General features: G+C 43.5%; 1 pseudogene; it reads left to right on the top strand.

Moving 5' to 3' along the window:
• The first annotated feature begins 15,935 nt into the window (after window positions 1–15,935).
• LOC124617362 lies at window positions 15,936–16,052 on the top strand (annotated as a pseudogene).
• The last annotated feature ends 1,674 nt before the right edge of the window (window positions 16,053–17,726 follow it).

Below are 17,726 nucleotides of genomic sequence, written 5' to 3'. Positions count from 1 at the left end.
TTACCTCGTCTAAAGTACTGGCTACTTAACAATGTGTTGTACGACCATGTGCTATTGACACAGAGGTTCAACAGAGTAACCTGCATTACAATACTTTTATTACGTTAACATTGTTCTCACCTACTTGGTAATACGTGTGAATCAGATGGCTGAACCGCATTACCCACACTTTTCACTGGCAACATATTTTAATGTATAGCAATTTTTTTGAGGTTCTTTATAGAGATTGTTAATTGGCTTGTACTTTTAGCACCGGTCTTGTTATAACCTCTGTCAACTGGTGGTCAGGTTACATAAGACAGTCATAATAGGTCTTTAACAAAATCCATGCACACTACACATTAAGAGTTGGGTTATGAAAATTTATATGTTTTCCCAATAGACAAAAAATTTAAACTCTCATCACTTTCATGTGATTATTTCATGTTGCTAGTTTTTCACTACATTTTAATAATTGCGCCGGCCGGTGTGGCCGAGTGGTTCTAGGCGCTACAGTCTGGAACCGCGCGACCGCTACGGGCGCAGGTTCGAATCCTGCCTCGGACAAGGATGTGTGTGATGTCCTTAGGTTAGTTAGGTTCAAGTAGTTCTAAGTTCTAGGGGACTGGTGACCTCAGAAGTTAAGTCCCATAGTGCTCAGACCCATTTGAACCATTCTTTTAGTAATTGCTTTAGTAAGTAATTGCGGAAAAATGTGTACAATCTGGTTCTAATTTGTCTACAGTACGATGTATATTTTGAGAATAGTTTTTGCTGTTACTTTTCCTGAGTTATGACGTTTTTTCTGGATGTACGATGTGTATCACTACTTATCCACATCTTGCATTTCCGATTAATTTTTATGGTCTACTTTGGATATATGAGTATTTTCAAAAATCAGCTTTTATGTTATAAGGGGTCGCGCTGCTGTTATAAGACATGTAATAAAATTATCTCCTTCTTATGTGTATTCAAAACCGTTTCCTTGATAGTTTTCATTTCTGTTGTATCAACTGTAAATGTATGTACGTGCAAAAGTGTATAACCAGATTGCGACGTATTTTTTGGGACAAAGCTTTTATACTTTAAAGAGAACACTGTTTCCTTATACCCAAGTTCTGTTTGTATCATAAGAGGAAATTTTTTCTATGAATAATAGATGTGGTAGTGGAGGTTTCTCCTAGGCTAGCGCTTTTCGTACTCTTGTGTCTCCAGTCAACATATCACTAATTCTTTGTAATTTGTAACAGTAATTCTTACTGATGAGTACGCTAAACGATCTCTGCATCCACAATGTATGTTTATATCATTCTGCTTTTCATAATTACGATGATTTTTTGTAATTAAGCCTCAGAAACAGTTATAATATGCTAACATATCCAAACGGGACGAATGAACTGTGTGTATCATCATGTTGTTAAATACGATAAAAAATTTTAGTTTACACCCTAAAAAATTTCATAAAGAATATTGACATTTTGGCCTGTTAAATCGTGGCATACACTCCTGGAAATTGAAATAAGAACACCGTGAATTCATTGTCCCAGGAAGGGGAAACTTTATTGACACATTCCTGGGGTCAGATACATCACATGATCACACTGACAGAACCACAGGCACATAGACACAGGCAACAGAGCATGCACAATGTCGGCACTAGTACAGTGTATATCCACCTTTCGCAGCAATGCAGGCTGCTATTCTCCCATGGAGACGATCGTAGAGATGCTGGATGTAGTCCTGTGGAACGGCTTGCCATGCCATTTCCACCTGGCGCCTCAGTTGGACCAGCGTTCGTGCTGGACGTGCAGACCGCGTGAGACGACGCTACATCCAGTCCCAAACATGCTCAATGGGGGACAGATCCGGAGATCTTGCTGGCCAGGGTAGTTGACTTACACCATCTAGAGCACGTTGGGTGGCACGGGATACATGCGGACGTGCGTTGTCCTGTTGGAACAGCAAGTTCCCTTGCCGGTCTAGGAATGGTAGAACGATGGGTTCGATGACGGTTTGGATGTACCGTGCACTATTCAGTGTCCCCTCGACGATCACCAGTGGTGTACGGCCAGTGTAGGAGATCGCTCCCCACACCATGATGCCGGGTGTTGGCCCTGTGTGCCTCGGTCGTATGCAGTCCTGATTGTGGCGCTCACCTGCATGGCGCCAAACGCGCATACGACCATCATTGGCACCAAGGCAGAAGCGACTCTCATCGCTGAAGACGACACGTCTCCATTCGTCCCTCCATTCACGCCTGTCGCGACACCACTGGAGGCGGGCTGCACGATGTTGGGGCGTGAGCGGAAGACGGCCTAACGGTGTGCGGGACCGTAGCCCAGCTTCATGGAGACGGTTGCGAATGGTCCTCGCCGATACCCCAGGAGCAACAGTGTCCCTAATTTGCTGGGAAGTGGCAGTGCGGTCCCCTACGGCACTGCGTAGGATCCTACGGTCTTGGCGTGCATCCGTGCGTCGCTGCGGTCCGGTCCCAGGTCGACGGGCACATGCACCTTCCGCCGACCACTGGTGACAACATCGATGTACTGTGGAGACCTCACGCCCCACGTGTTGAGCAATTCGGCGGTACGTCCACCCGGCCTCCCGCATGCCCACTACACGCCCTCGCTCAAAGTCCGTCAACTGCACATACGGTTCACGTCCACCCTGCCGCGGCATGCTACCAGTGTTAAAGACTGCGATGGAGCTCCGTATGCCACGGCAAACTGGCTGACACTGACGGCGGCGGTGCACAAACGCTGCGCAGCTAGCGCCATTCGACGGCCAACACCGCGGTTCCTGGTGTGTCCGCTGTGCCGTGCGTGTGGTCATTGCTTGTACAGCCCTCTCGCAGTGTCCGGAGGAAGTATGGTGGGTCTGACACACCGGTGTCAATGTGTTCTTTTTTCCATTTCCAGGAGTGTATATTGTACAATCACCACTATTTATGTGTTTGACTTCACGTAATATTTTACGTAAATTAAGAACTTTGCACCACTGACTTCCCACGCCAGATGGAGGTTACTGTGCTATAACAATTTCTGTTATATTTTATGTCATGTTATTTGTATATTTTTCTTTTTTCTAGTCCTGTAATCTGACGCCTTATAGTTTACCTGTTGATTTTTATTCTTGCATTTTTTTAAGTTGTTTTGAAAATAACACTCCAGTGTATATTGGAAAGATGTGCATTCTCCCTTTCCTTTTTGCTATGCTTAATGTACAATTTTAAATTTGAAATATTCAATTAATAATTTACAAGTGCACATTTGGTATTTTGTGGTAATCTCTTGCCAAATAAAGTAATATTCAGTCTTCACGTGACTCATGTCACATAAAGGGCGTTCCAAGCCCCTGTCACACCAAGGTCTGCTGTATAGGTGAATGTAAACAGCGGCTTCAGTTATTGTGATCGTTTCATAGCTTCTGTTACTGCTAATAACTAGACACCGGTGAATAAGAGCTTTAATTTGAACGCTAAAGGTATGTTCTTACCAACAGTTGGTTTACATTCAGGTGTATTTGTGGTCTTTTGTTTCTTATTCATTGATCGCTATGTGAAATGTTTAACTTCCAGCACTGAAGATGATCATTATGTGATCGCAAATCGATTTTAACTTTAATAAATCATCAAAATTACGGCCTATGCTGACCTTTCTTCTAATTTTAAAAATAAATAAGACAAAGGAGATCGCGGTGCGGTCGCAATAAAGCCGAGCAGGCCAACTAACTTAACGTTGTCGTCTGGGGAGCGGATCTGTATAAGTGTATCGCATGCCACACTCGCCAGACAAAGACGAGGTTTCGAGTGTCACATTAAACAGCTTATCAAGATCAGTATGCCAGCACTTATCTACCGAACGGCATTCAAGATCGGCCTGTTTCTTGCACAACTGGGAGAACTGTTAACGACCGAGTCAACAGTCACTGCACTATCGTGTTTCGATCACTTCGGCTTTAGTTACTGTTTGCTGAGCTTGTGAATTAACTGGTGGAACCAGCTGAATGAAATTTTACGTTGATATAGTGGGTCTTTATCTGCATTCTTACAGCTGAGACCTCTAGCGCGGTGTACCTCCATGGCAAGTTGTTCACTTTGACTGCCATAGCAAGAACCCGGCATCGATTCTCGATGCAGCCCGGGAGTATCTTTTCGTGTCAGGGGAGGAACGGAAACCTCTTAATATCTTAAGGATGGGTGAAGAGCTAATGGAGGAAGAAGTTGCAGCTCCATGCATGTAGACAGCAGATTGTCAGTCCTGAAATCACTTTGCTGGCCACATGCCAACTGAAGTCTAGGGTACATAACGTAGAAACAGGATTTTTTTCCATTAATTATTTTCCTGTGGATACAGGGACATACGAGGTGTGTGAGAAAATTAATGAGACTGATTTTTTATCTACTAAACAACAATATCGTCCCCTTCAAAATAGTTTCCTTCGGTAGCTATATGACGGCGGAGTCCTTGCTACCAGTCTTGGTAGTAACGCTAACAAGCTTCAGCTGGTAGGGCCTTTCACATGTCATTCACATTCTTTTCAACGTTCTTCAGAGCCCTAAATGACATCATTTTAAGACATTTATCAGTTTCAGGAAAAGAAAGTTAGAGATATAGGTCAGGGGAATAGGAGGGGGAGGGGGCTCAACAGGAATGCCTTTTGAGGTCAGAAATTCCGTGATAGAAGTGGCTGTGTGACATGGGGCGTTGTCGTGATGAGTATCCACTTGTCTGCAATGTCCTATCTCACTTGATTCACCATTTTCCTGAGCATTTCAAGGACATCTTTATAAAACACTTGGAAGACACTTTGTTCTGGAGGAACAATCTCACAAGAGCACACACACGTTCGACAGTTTAGTCGGTTTTTGAAGCTTAAGGTTTCCTTGAGTGAGGTTCATCTTAAACTTGTCCTCGGCCTTCCAAAAATGTTTTGTGCCAGTGAAAAACTTGTATTCTTGATAAGGAATGTTCCCCATAGGCATGTTTCAACTTTTCAAAGATCAGACTCGTGGATTCCCCAACTTTAACACTAAACTTGATGGCATAACGTTGCTATGAATTCCACTGATCCATGTTCGTAATCCACAACTTCACTGAAGGCGCTCTCAAAAATAGCGCGATGGTTGCACGGAGCTGAAACTCGGAGTGAGCATATGGAAAGGATGAACGCACCTGTCTACATGAGAACAACACAGCGTTGCCAGATCACTCGCAGTGTTGCCAGTCTCATTACTTTTCTCACGTTTCTCTCGTATTCTGCTGATCTAAAATCGGTCTTAAATGTTATTACTAAGATACAAAATTTAAAACGATTTTCATTGCACTGCCTCATTGAAAACGAAAGACATGAAAACAGTAAAATTCACTGTAATTAACCCATACTAACATGTGCCTGCCCTGCTAGCCGTGTGGTCTAACGCGCTGCTTCCCGAGCAGAAACGCGTGCCGGTCCCCGGCACGAATCTGCCCAGTGGATTACTGTTCAGGTCCGGTGTGCCGGCCAGCCTGTGGATGGTTTTTAAGGTTGTTTTCCATCTACCTCGGCGAATGCGGGCTGGTTCCCCTTATTCCGCCTCAGTTACACTATGTCGGCGATTGCTGCGCAAACACTGTCTCCATGTACGCATACACCATAAATACTCTGCCATGCAAACATTTGGGGTTACACTCAGTTGGTATGAGACGTTCCCTGGAGGGGGGCAGGAAGGGGGGGGGGGGGAGGGTTGTCCACTGGGGGCGAAACTGCACAGTAACGCTGGGGCCGGCCGAAGTGGCCGTGCGGTTAACGGCGCTGCAGTCTGGAACCGCAAGACCGCTACGGTCGCAGGTTCGAATCCTGCCTCGGGCATGGATGTTTGTGATGTCCTTAGGTTAGTTAGGTTTAACTAGTTCTAAGTTCTAGGGGACTAATGACCTCAGCAGTTGAGTCCCATAGTACTCAGAGCCCTTAGAGTAACGCTGGGTTCGTTGTGGGATGGCGGTGGGGTGGGTGAACTGCTGTGGTCTGTTGTGGAGTTGTGAACCACTGAGGGCTACGGCGGGACGAAGCATCTGTTGTTTCTAGGTCCCCAGTTCAATACACACACAATACTAACATATAATAATGAAAACTGAAGCACAGTTCCCCACCATCCATTCCACCGGTTTGAATGTGTTCTGTAAAGACAGAAGTCGTGCTCACACGTTAACAGGCAACTTATTTAGTGTTAATGAGTATTGTTTGGAAGCACTAACCAATATCACCCGCTTATGTCACCGTAATAATTTATTTCTCGCATAATGTCTAGTGCTATGGATTATTATCGCAACAGTAGCGTACTAAAAAATTATGTATGAAACTTGTTTTTGGCTCGTATCATTGACTTAGGGTTATAAGGTCTATTTGGGTCGTTTTTCAATAATAAACTTCACATTAATTGCACCTGATTCACAATATCAGAATACAAAACACTTTCCCAAAATGTTCTACCTCCAGACCAACATTACTAGCGATAAACTCCGTCCAACACGGAACGAAATTATCTCAAGTGTCGACTGCTGCAAAATATTCAGAGTCCAACACACCGGTCTGATTGACAATTTAGTGAGGTGACTTTCTACAGTCGTCAGATAATTAAAGAGCTGCATTTTTAGCCATCACCTTTTCAAATAAACGTTTATCATCTACCAGTTTCGGCTTCTGAGACCATCATCACAAGAAGAAAAGGCAAAAATATTAGACGGAAAAGTATTTCATCTTTCGAACCATCTAAAAGAAAGGTGGACTGCTTTCCCATCTGATGGTTTTGCCTTTTGTTCCTGTGATTATTGTCGAGGAGGTCGAAACCAGTACAGAGTAAAGATTTATTTGTACAGCTGATAATTAAAAAAGCACTTATTTAAAAATCAAATGTTTGAGTTAAAGTCCAACTCGGTACAAATTTACTCCAAATCAGGACGAGACCTACACACGAAAACCACAAGTTCAACTGAACCACCAACGAAAGTATTCTAAATGTTGACTGCTGCCGTTCCAAAAAACTTATAAGATCTGAAAGTGTGCAGCTAATTCACCCCCCGGAAAACATATATTCTGCTTCTGAAACTACATCCGGACAGCTCCAAAGCAAATATGGCGGTCCTCTTTTATAAGATATGTTTCCCTAGCTCGGGAAGTTCCGAGAATTTACGTCATTCAATGGGTTAGAGCAATCACCAGTCCCAATTACAACTTTCGATACAAAAATTCGATCTTAAAGCTAGAGCATCAGTAGAAGCGTGCATTGAAAAGCTGATTAAAATGATATATTGCAATTAAGAATAGGTCAAGCAGTTGAGACTTTGCCTCTTTTTAAATGAGGCAAGGCGTCGAGCGTTTCGCAATGTAACCCGCAGTGAGTCGCGGGTGTGGTTCAGGACGGAGGTGGTCTAGAGATGTTTGGGTGTGTATTTTGATGGGAGAGAGAAGGGTTTGGGAAGTGGCAAGGTGCCATGGGTAATTTTAACAAGAATATTAGCTCAAAGTTTGTATTTTTATTCTTTTATGAAATAATCGATATACATTTTTACACACATATTTTCACATTTCGAGATAAAAGAACATTTACTGAACTGAATATAAAGAGAAATATCAATAAAATTAATCTCAAATACATCCTACAGTTAACTGACTTAATAAACATTATTAAACAATAATAAATTTTGACTGTCTGTATCAATTAATGACTCTTGTTTCAAAACAATAAATGAAGGTCAATTCTGGTTCACTAGTGTTGACATAACCAGCCGAATAGCGTCTTGGACTGGTAATAATTAGTCGATATGATGATAAATAGTAGATTACTGTGACAGACAGAAAGAAACATAACTTAAAACAGAATTTAGGCCGTTGAAACATCAGTTAAACGCGAATCAGATCTGGCCATTAAAAGCATGAGCGATGGACAAATACAGCTGACTAAAACCTGAAACATCTAAAATTGAAGCAGAACATAAACAAAGATAGTTCTAGTAAGGGCTGGAAACTGTAATCTGCTCTGGCCGTCATGAAACCAAGTGGCAATCCAAAATGCAGCACCAAGAAGGACGGGAAGTATCGCGGCCAAGCTGGTTTTAGGAGACAATACCCTGTACAAAGATCAGAGGATTGAAAATACAGCCCCACGTGGAGTGAGGAAGATGATGAAATCAGCACAAAATGTTGCCGCCATTTCTGGTTATAACTGCTGCTACACGACTCGGCGTTGAATCAGAGAAACTCTGGATGTGTCGCTTTTCATACTGCTTCCAAATACTGCCAAAGTTGATATGGGGTAGCAGCGGATGGTGTATCCTGTTCCGCAATTATCGACCAGACGTTTTCGATAGGCGAGAGATCGGGAGAACAGAGAGGTCAAGGCAGCAAAGCAATTTGATGGGCGACGAAGATATTTTGAATACTACGTGCCACGTGTGGTCGCCCGTTATCCTGTTGCAATCCGTCCGTCGGCAAGCTCCGAAGGTATAGGAGGACAAACAGGCTCCAAGACTTCAGAGACGTAATGCTGGCTGGTTAGTGTACCGACAATGTGTACCAGGAAAATGCCCGAGCGGAATGAAATACCACTCCAAAACATAATACCAGGTGCAGGACCAGTATGGTAAGCGCATAAGGCAACAGTTCAACAGTCTCTCACCATGCTGTCTCCAGAGTCTGATGTGACCATCGTGGTAGTGCAGGCAGAATCGAGATTCGTCGATACAAACAATGTTCCATTCGGTTGTCCATTTCCGTCGTTCATCACACCATTGATGGTGCAAATAACACTCGTTTTGACACAGTGATAAACGCAGCAGTGCACTCTGCTGCGAATGGCGTCGAATGGTACGCAAAGACATTGTTTGTTGCGCAATATAACGAATTTGTTGAGATACGGCTCGTGAAGTGTCAGAGCTATCCATCACTGCCATGAGCTCAATATTCCTGTCATCGAGTGTAGCGGTCCAACGAGGTGGGTGCAATCTGTCCCGTCGGTCCGTTATCCCCTCCTGAACCAGCGATTACAGATCCGCATCGCAGTTGCTTGGTTCCGGCAGACACGATCATCGAATATTCTGAAGAATAATCTGCAATCCCTATAAGCAACTATTCTTTCTCGGTCGAAATTCCAAATGTGCTCGAAAGACACTCGCTGTCTTCTGAAAGACGTACTGCAGATGTTTACGCAAAGCAACCGCACAAAAGGACAATTCCACTATGTCCGTACGGCCATCTGTTTCCATTTATACTGGGTGTCTCCGTAAGAGCGCGCAAAAATCTAACAGGACAGAGGATGCTCCACTGGGCAATTTGAGGTAGGAAATCTGGGCTCGGAGAAGCCAGCTTAAGCGCGCGGGATAGCCGCGCGTTCTGAGGGGCCTTGCCACTGTTCGCGCGGTTCCGCCCGTCGGGGGTTCGAGTCCTCCCTCGGACATGGCTGTGTGTGTTGATCTTAGCCCAAGTTAGTTAGGTTAAGTAGTGTGTAAGCCTAGGTACCGATGACCTCAGCAGTTTGGTCCCAAATGAACCAACTACTAATTTCTAAATTTTTTCCCTGAAGTTGGAATTGACAGGTTGCCCATTTCGGTCAAGTAAGGCAAACTAATACAAGCGAGTCTAGCACAGATAGTCACGCACAAATTATCGAATTCGCTCACTCGCACGGTTCAGAAGGAAGGTAGGTAGGTAGGTAGGTGGGAAGGAAGGAAGGAAGGAAGGAAGGAAGAAAGGAAGAATATGTTTAGTGTCCCGTCGACATCGAGGTCATTAGGGAGGAGCACAAGCTCGGATTGTGCCTAGGATCTGGAAGGAAATCGGCCACACTCTTTTAAAGGAACCATCCCGGCATTTACCTGGGGCGATTTAGCGAAACCTAAACCTGAATGGTTGGAAGCGGATTTGAAATTTCGTCCTCCCAAATGCTAGTCCAATGTGCTAACACTGTTCAGTGTTCCTCCACTAAAAGTAAAATATAGGGAGGGAGAGTTGACCATTGGTTTGGGGGAGGGCACCAAACAACGAGGTCATCGGTCCCATCGGATTAGGGAAAGAAGTCGACCGAGCCCTTCCAAAGAAACCAGCCCGGGATTTGCGTGAAGCAATCTAGGGAGTCACGGAAAACCTAAATTAGGATAGCCAGACGCGGGTTTGAATCGTCGTCCTCCCGGTTGAACGTTGGCTAGACCAACTATCCCCTACATGGCTCCAGCTTTTGCCTGGCTCAAATTGACTCTATATTTTCTCCCAGTTTTCAAATGTTTTACATCCAAACAGGACTAGCGGCATCTCAATGATTTCACAAGAACCCACGAAACGTTGCAGTACTGTAGCTGAGATCTGATTACCCTTACTGTGTGCCCACCCCCCACCCCCGTTCTTAATTAAAACTCGGTCACGTATCGCCAATGAGAACGGATGCCCACCTAGGTTAAATATTCGAACCTCTATGTGTTGAGCGAATGTTATGATCCGCTCTTTTCCAATCAGTATCTACATTATATGGAAGGAGGACGTTAATAGATCAGAGATTAGATACTGGAGAATGTAGTGGGCAAGCAAACACGAGGTTAACCAGTGTAGTCTTACGGGACTCACTGTGTCAGGACTGAATGCGAAGTTTAACTACTTGATCGAATTATACCAGTTACTTTGAGTTTCACTGTATGGATACTGAGTTAACTTGCTTAGCAAAAGAATGTAGAGATTAATACGGAATGGTAATAATGTGAGTTGTGGAATTTCCAGAACAGAATTTCTTGAACTGTCATAATGTAAAGGCAGTTCGATTATCAATGACCAGGATTTAAGATGGTCAAAAATAAGGAAAAACCATGCTCGAGTTGGAAATGGTCAAATCCGTCTCCATGTCCCGGCCAAACAATGCAAGTACAGGCATCCACTACTACCAGACTGCACCTATTCCGCGGTTTCGTTCTTGGAAGTGGCCCCTTATAATCAATAATAAGTTCGTCCACTGGTCTTTGTTGCCTACGGTAGTGTGCAAGATCATGGAGGGTATGAGAATTACATGTTTTTGATCTAGCAGCCATTATGAATTAAGACACAAAGAAACTGCAGACATTGTCTGCGAGTGGGCATTGATATAAGTAAATGGGGAAAATTGCAAGTTTGTGCCAGATCGGGATTCGAACTCGAGTCTGCTGCTTACTAGACAGACGCTCTAACCATTAAGCAATCCGAACACCTTACTCATCGAAACTACATGACACCCATGACACCCAAATTCTCAACTTATCCACACTATTAATGTACTACTGCACAGGATCCTCATTACTCGAGGCATTTCGGCGATTCCCGTAAGAATTCCAGCCAGGTGTGCACCCGCCTGAAGAGTTCATTGGCAGCCCTCGCCTTACTTACGTATGTCCGAAATAACAGACGCCATATTTTCGGTTTCAGATAGATTATATAATGGTAAGACAGAGATTTAGGAACCAGATTTTAAATTGTAAGACATTTCCAGGGGCAGATGTGGACTCTGACCACAATCTATTGGTTATGAACTGTAGATTATAACTGAAGAAACTGCAAAAAGGTGGAATTTAAGGAGATGGGACCTGGATAAACTGAAAGAACCAGAGGCTGTGCAGAGTTTCAGGGAGAGCATAAGGGAACAATTGACAGGAATGGGGGTAAGAAATACAGTAGAAGAAGAATGGGTAGCTTTGAGGAATGAAATAGTGAAGGGAGCAGTGAATCAAGTAGGTAAAAAGACGAGGGCTAGTAGAAATCCTTGGGTAACAGAAGAGATACTGAATTTAATTGATGAAAGGAGAAAATACAAAAATGCAGTAAGTGAAGCAGGCAAAAAGGAATACAAACGTCTCAAAAATAAGATCGACAGGAAGTGCAAAATGGCTAAGTAGGGATGGCTAGACGACAAATGTAAGGATGTAGAGGCTTATCTCACGAGGGATAAGATAGATACTGCCTACAGGAAAATTAAAGACACCTTTGGAGAAAAGAGAACCACTTGCATGAATATCAAGAGCTCAGATGGAAACCCAGTTCTAAGCAAAGAAGGGAAAGCTGAAAGATGGAAGGAGTATTTAGAGGGTCTATACAGGGGCGATGTTCTTGAGGACAATATTATGGAAATGGAAGAGGAGGTAGATGAAGATGAAATGGGAGATATGATACTGCTTGAAGAGTTTGACAGAGCACTGAAAGACCTGAGTCGAAACAAGGCCCCGGGAGTAGACAACATTCCATTAGAACTACTGACAGCCTTGGGAGAGCCAGTCTTGACAAAACTCTACCATCTGGTGAGCAAGATGTATGAGACAGGCGAAATTTCCTCAGACTTCAAGAAGGATATAGTAATTCCAATCCCAAAGAAAGCAGGTGTTGACAGATGTGAAAATTACCGAACTATCAGTTTAATAAGTCACGGCTGCAAAATACTAACGCGAATTCTTTACAGACGAATGGAAAAACTGGTAGAAGCTGGCCTCGGGGAAAATCATTTTGGATTCCGTAGAAATGTTGGAACGCATGAGGCAATACTGACCCTACGACTTACCTTAGAAGAAAGATTAAGGAAAGGCAAACCTACGTTTCTAGCATTTGTAGAGTTAGAGAAAGCTTTGGACAATGTTGACTGGAATACTCTCTTTCAAATTCTGAAGGTGGCAGGGGTAAAATACAGGGAGCGAAAGGCTATTTACAATTTGTACAGAAACCAGATGGCAGTTATAAGAATCGAGGGACATGAAAGGGAAGCAGTGGTTGGGAAGGGAGTAAGATAGGGTTGTAGCCTCTCCCCGATGTTATTCAATCTGTATATTGAGCAAGCAGTAAAGGAAACAAAAGAAAAATTCGGAGTCGGTATTAAAATCCATGGAGAAGAAATAAAAACTTTGAGGTTTGCCGATGACGTTGTAATTCTGTCAGAGACAGCAAAGGACTTGGAAGAGCAGTTGAACGGAATGGACAGTCTCTTGAAAGGAGGGTATAAGATGATCATCAACAAAAGCAAAACGAGGATAATGGAATGTAGTCGAATTAAATCGGGTGAGGCTGAGGGAATTAGATTAGGAAATGAGACAGTTAAAGTAGTAAAGGAGTTTTGCTATTTGGGGAGCAAAATAACTAATGATGGTCGAAGTAGAGAGGATATAAAATGTAGACTGGCAATGGTAAGGAAAGCGTTTCTGAAGAAGAGAAATTTGTTAACATCGAGTATTAAGTATCAGGAAGTCATTTCTGAAAGTATTTGTATGGGGTGTAGCCATGTATGGAAGTGAAACATGGACGATAAATAGTTTGGACAAGGAGAGAATAGAAGCTTTCGAAATGTGGTGCTACAGAAGAATGCTGAAGATTAGATGGGTAGATCACATAACTAATGAGGAGGTACTGAATAGAATTGGGGAGAAGAGGAGCTTGTGGTACAACTTGACTAGAAGAACGGATCGGTTGGTAGGACATGTTCTGAGGCATCAAGGGACCACCAGTTTAGTATTGGAGGGCAGCGTGGAGGGTAAAAATCGTAGAGGGAGACCAAGAGATGAATACACTAAGCTGATTCAGAACGATGTAGGCTGCAGTAGGTACTGGGAGATGAAGAAGCTTGCAGAGGATAGAGTAGCATGGGGAGCTGCATCAAACCAGTCTCAGGACTGAAGACCACAACAACAACAACATATTTTCATAATTAAGGCGAGAACGGCAAGTGACCTCTTCATTGTGGACGCACACCACGCTCTAACTCTTACGGAAATCAGCGAAATGCCGCGACTAATGACGATAATGGGCGAGGGGTACTGCAGCAGTAACGGCTTGAAAAGTTGAGAATTTTTGTCTCATGGCAGGCATGCTAGGGAAGTCCCGGTCCAGCCAAAATTTTCAACTTTCCCGATTGATGTAAATCAATGCCCACTTGCAGCCAATGCCCGTAACTCATTTGTTTCCTTACGGTTAGCTGCTTTGTGCAACCAGTTTTCTGACGCGGTTCTAGGTGCTACAGTCTGGAACCGCGCGACCGCTACGGTCGCAGGTTCGAATCCTGTCTCGGGCATGGATGTGTGTGATGTCCTTAGGTTAGTTAGGTTTAAGTAGTTCTAAGTCCTAGGGGACTGATGACCACAGCAGTTAAGTCCCATAGTGCTCAGAGCCATTTGAACCATTTTTTTTCTGACGTTAGAAATTGAATAGGGCCAAGTAAGATGTTGCTAAATCTTCATAACCATTTTAAGGATACGTAAGTGACCACCACAAAGGGCAGAATGGAAATAACGGAACACTACGGAGATCGCGTCCTGGGAGAGACAGATCTTAAGCTCCCCATAATACCCTTATTCAAGCAATCCTGACGGAGCTGATTTCGAATCTCTGTCCTCTGTCAGAATGGAACTTTTTTTTCTTTTTGAGTCATCGGTCTTCTGACTGGTTTGATGCGGCTCGCAACGAATTCCTCTCGTGTGCCAACCTCTTCATCTCAGAGTAGCACTTGCAACCTACATCCTCAATTATTTGCTGGATATATTCCAATCTCGGTATTCCTCTGCAGTTTTTGTCCTCTGCAACTCCATCTAGTATCACGGAAGTTATTCCCTGACGCTATATCATCCTATTCTTTCTCCTTGTCAGTCTTTTCCACGAATTACTTTCCTCACCGATTCCATGCAGTACCTCCTGATTCCTTACCTTATCACCCCACCAAATTTTCAACACCCGTCTGTAGCAAGAATGGCATTAGTGAACTCAAAAATCCCCCCTTCCTGCCTCAGCTCGCTCAGCTCCTGGCCTTGAGTAAAAGCTCGGCTCAATGCTTCTGCAGTTTGGTTATCACTCTTTTATATGACTAAGCAAAAAACGGATGGCCACAATCCACGCCGCCCAATGAACTATCCAACTGGTTTTGCAAGGATGAGCCAAGACCTAATTGAGGGCCTGCTTGTCTGTTTCCTAATGAAATTTTCTACGTCCAGATAAAATTTAAATCTTTAGAAACCAAACAAAACATCCAGCGCCTCCAACTCATACGCTGAATATTTAAGCTCCCTCGTAGAAAGAACTCCTGATGCGTACGCTATTGGCCGATGGTCTCCCTGCTTATCTTTCAACAGAACAACAGCAATAGTCGGATTGGAGGCACCAGTCTGGAAAACGAAATTGTGCTGAAAATCGAGTATAGCAAGAACAGTAGTATTACTGAGAGCCAGTTTTAAGGTGTCGAAGGTCACTTACGGACTATCGCCCCAGATAAAAGTTTCACCTTTCTACCAGAGATGATTAAGGGGCGTTGCCAAAATGAGCAAACTCTGAATAAATTTCCAAAAAATTACCGTGCCAATGATACATGCTATTCCTTTCTTGTCTACAGGTGGAGGAAAATCATAAACAGATCTGGTGCATTCATTATCTATCTTCATTCCTTGAGCGGACCCATGGTGAACAAGAAAGGATGTTTCCGCAACTTTGCTAGGTTTTACTGCCAGCCCCGCGTCCTTAAGGTGGGATCAAATTCTATGAAGATTTTCCAGACGTTCAGCAAAAGGACAGTCTAAATTTAAGTATCATATGAGTAGTTACAGACGCATCGAAATTTAAGTTCACCAAGCACTCTGTCGAACTAACGGGATGATAAAACTGCACCTGTAGACAAACCGAAAGGCACCCTGTTGTATTCAAATAAATTATCAGTACAGAAGACGGTCAAAAGTTCAGATCGTTCAGCGAGCGGAATTTAATGGTAAGCCTAATTAAGATACATGTTCAATATCATGCGCCAAGAAAAACGAGTAAAACAGGTTTGAAGGCCAGGAAATGGAACAGAGTGCAAAACAGTTTTTTGGTCAAGAACTTGGTAGTCGATAACCGGTCTATAATCTGCACCCTTACCTTTCGGTACTAGAAACATCGGAGATGCGTGTACAAATATAGACTTCCTAATAATTCCTTCAACTAATTTATTAACTATTTTTCTCGACTCCGGCAACGGCCTTGCCGCAGTGGATACACCGGTTCCCGTGAGATCACCGAAGTTAAGCGCTGTCGGGCGTGGCCGGCACTCGGATGGGTGACCATCCAGCTGCCATGCGCTGTTGCCATTTTTCGGGGTGCACTCAGCCTCTTGATGCCAGTTGAGGAGCTACTCGACCGAACAGTAGCGGCTCCGGTCAAAGAAAACCATCACAACGACCGGGAGAGCGGTGTGCTGACCACACGCCCCTCCTATCCGCATCCTCAACTGTGGATGACACGGTGGTCGGATGGTCCCGATGGGACACTTGTGCCCTGAAGACGGAGTGCCTGCCTTTCTCGACTCCGGCATCTTACGAGGTGACAAATGGTAGAGAGAATGCCAGACAGGGATTTTGTCGGTAAGCTGAATTTCATATTCGATTTTATTAGTAAGCCTCTATCTGCCAAAACGTTAGGGAAATGCAATATATGATCAGTGTGATCATGTGGTAAATGTCTTAAGTTCACTGGTGCTAAGACTGTTTAAGTGAAGAATGCAAGGATTCCGACAACAGGTATAACTTATCTCAGAGCAAAAATCTACATAAACCATTATTAACAGAATAATTAAGAAGACATTATGTTTTAGAAAAAAGAACACCAACTCTACACGTACAAAGATCTCGGTGGACAATGAGAATTCACCAATTATTATGCTAAGCCAGGCTTTCCCTAATAAAGGCAAATGTTGTCCACTAACAGTGCGAAGCTCATTCTTTTGAGGTGCTACTAGTGCGACATCAGTGAGACACTACTATCTGAGTCCAAAAGACGGCAAACAGGTTCTTGGCAAGGAAGGCAAACACTAGGCAAGGAAGGTTTAGTAACACCTGTCGCCCGACTACTACATTTGGGTGGCCGATTTCCTTGCCTGCGCTCCTTCCAAAGCCGCCAGCTATTCCCCGATTTCTGTCGTCTTGTTTTACAGACACCTGCAGAATAGCCAGGCTGGTTACATTTGAAGCAATTTCCTCTTTCCCGATTCCCATGTTTTTCAGAAATCATGCCTACCAGCTGGTTTGCTCTAAGTTCGGCTGGTTTTCTTTGTTGATCAGAAAAACTAATACTGTCGATGTACCGAGTAACATGAGCCCGAGAAAATCCGCAGGTTGGTTGCTGAATATTACCTTCGAGTGATCCTCACGTTGCGTACCATGAATTACGTTTTCAGTGACCTCTCTTTCATTAGGCTCAACACAAAAGGCAAATTGGGTCTTGTTGACACTTTCAACATAATTAAAGAAAAATTACTGTCGGCCTTGCACTCTAAAATAATTCTCAGTATTCAACTGGTTTTTCAAACAGCCAGATAAATTTTGCTGAACAGTTCTCATCCTTAATTACCTCAAGGTAGCCAAGTCCCCCGTAATCTTTTCCATACTACCTACCAAATGGGCCTTGGCCGAGGCAAACAATTTGAATGATGGGAACCTCAGGAAACAAAAGCCAGGTAACAAACCGTTGCATCTTGATAGGTGCTTGCAGAGCACATGACAGCGGTGTAGGAGGACCAGAGGCATTTAAGGACGCAATATAACAATACCCTTTTTACTTCCTTTATTTACCACAACATAATAGCACGGCACACTGGTATCAGCATAGATATTCAGACCACAATATCCAGCTCTTAATCAGTAAACTTTATTTAAATAAAATGAAACAATAAAATGAAAAACTAAAACTGATAATATGTTGAATTTATAGTTCGGAGCCACTGGCGACTAGCACGTAAAATATAACATACTATACATAAAAGTGTA

The sequence above is a fragment of the Schistocerca americana genome, chromosome 5 (genome assembly GCF_021461395.2).
Source record: "Schistocerca americana isolate TAMUIC-IGC-003095 chromosome 5, iqSchAmer2.1, whole genome shotgun sequence".
Lineage (NCBI taxonomy): Eukaryota > Metazoa > Arthropoda > Insecta > Orthoptera > Acrididae > Schistocerca > Schistocerca americana.
The sequence above is the reverse complement of the archived record's forward strand: the minus strand, read 5'-3'. Positions and strand labels throughout refer to the sequence as shown.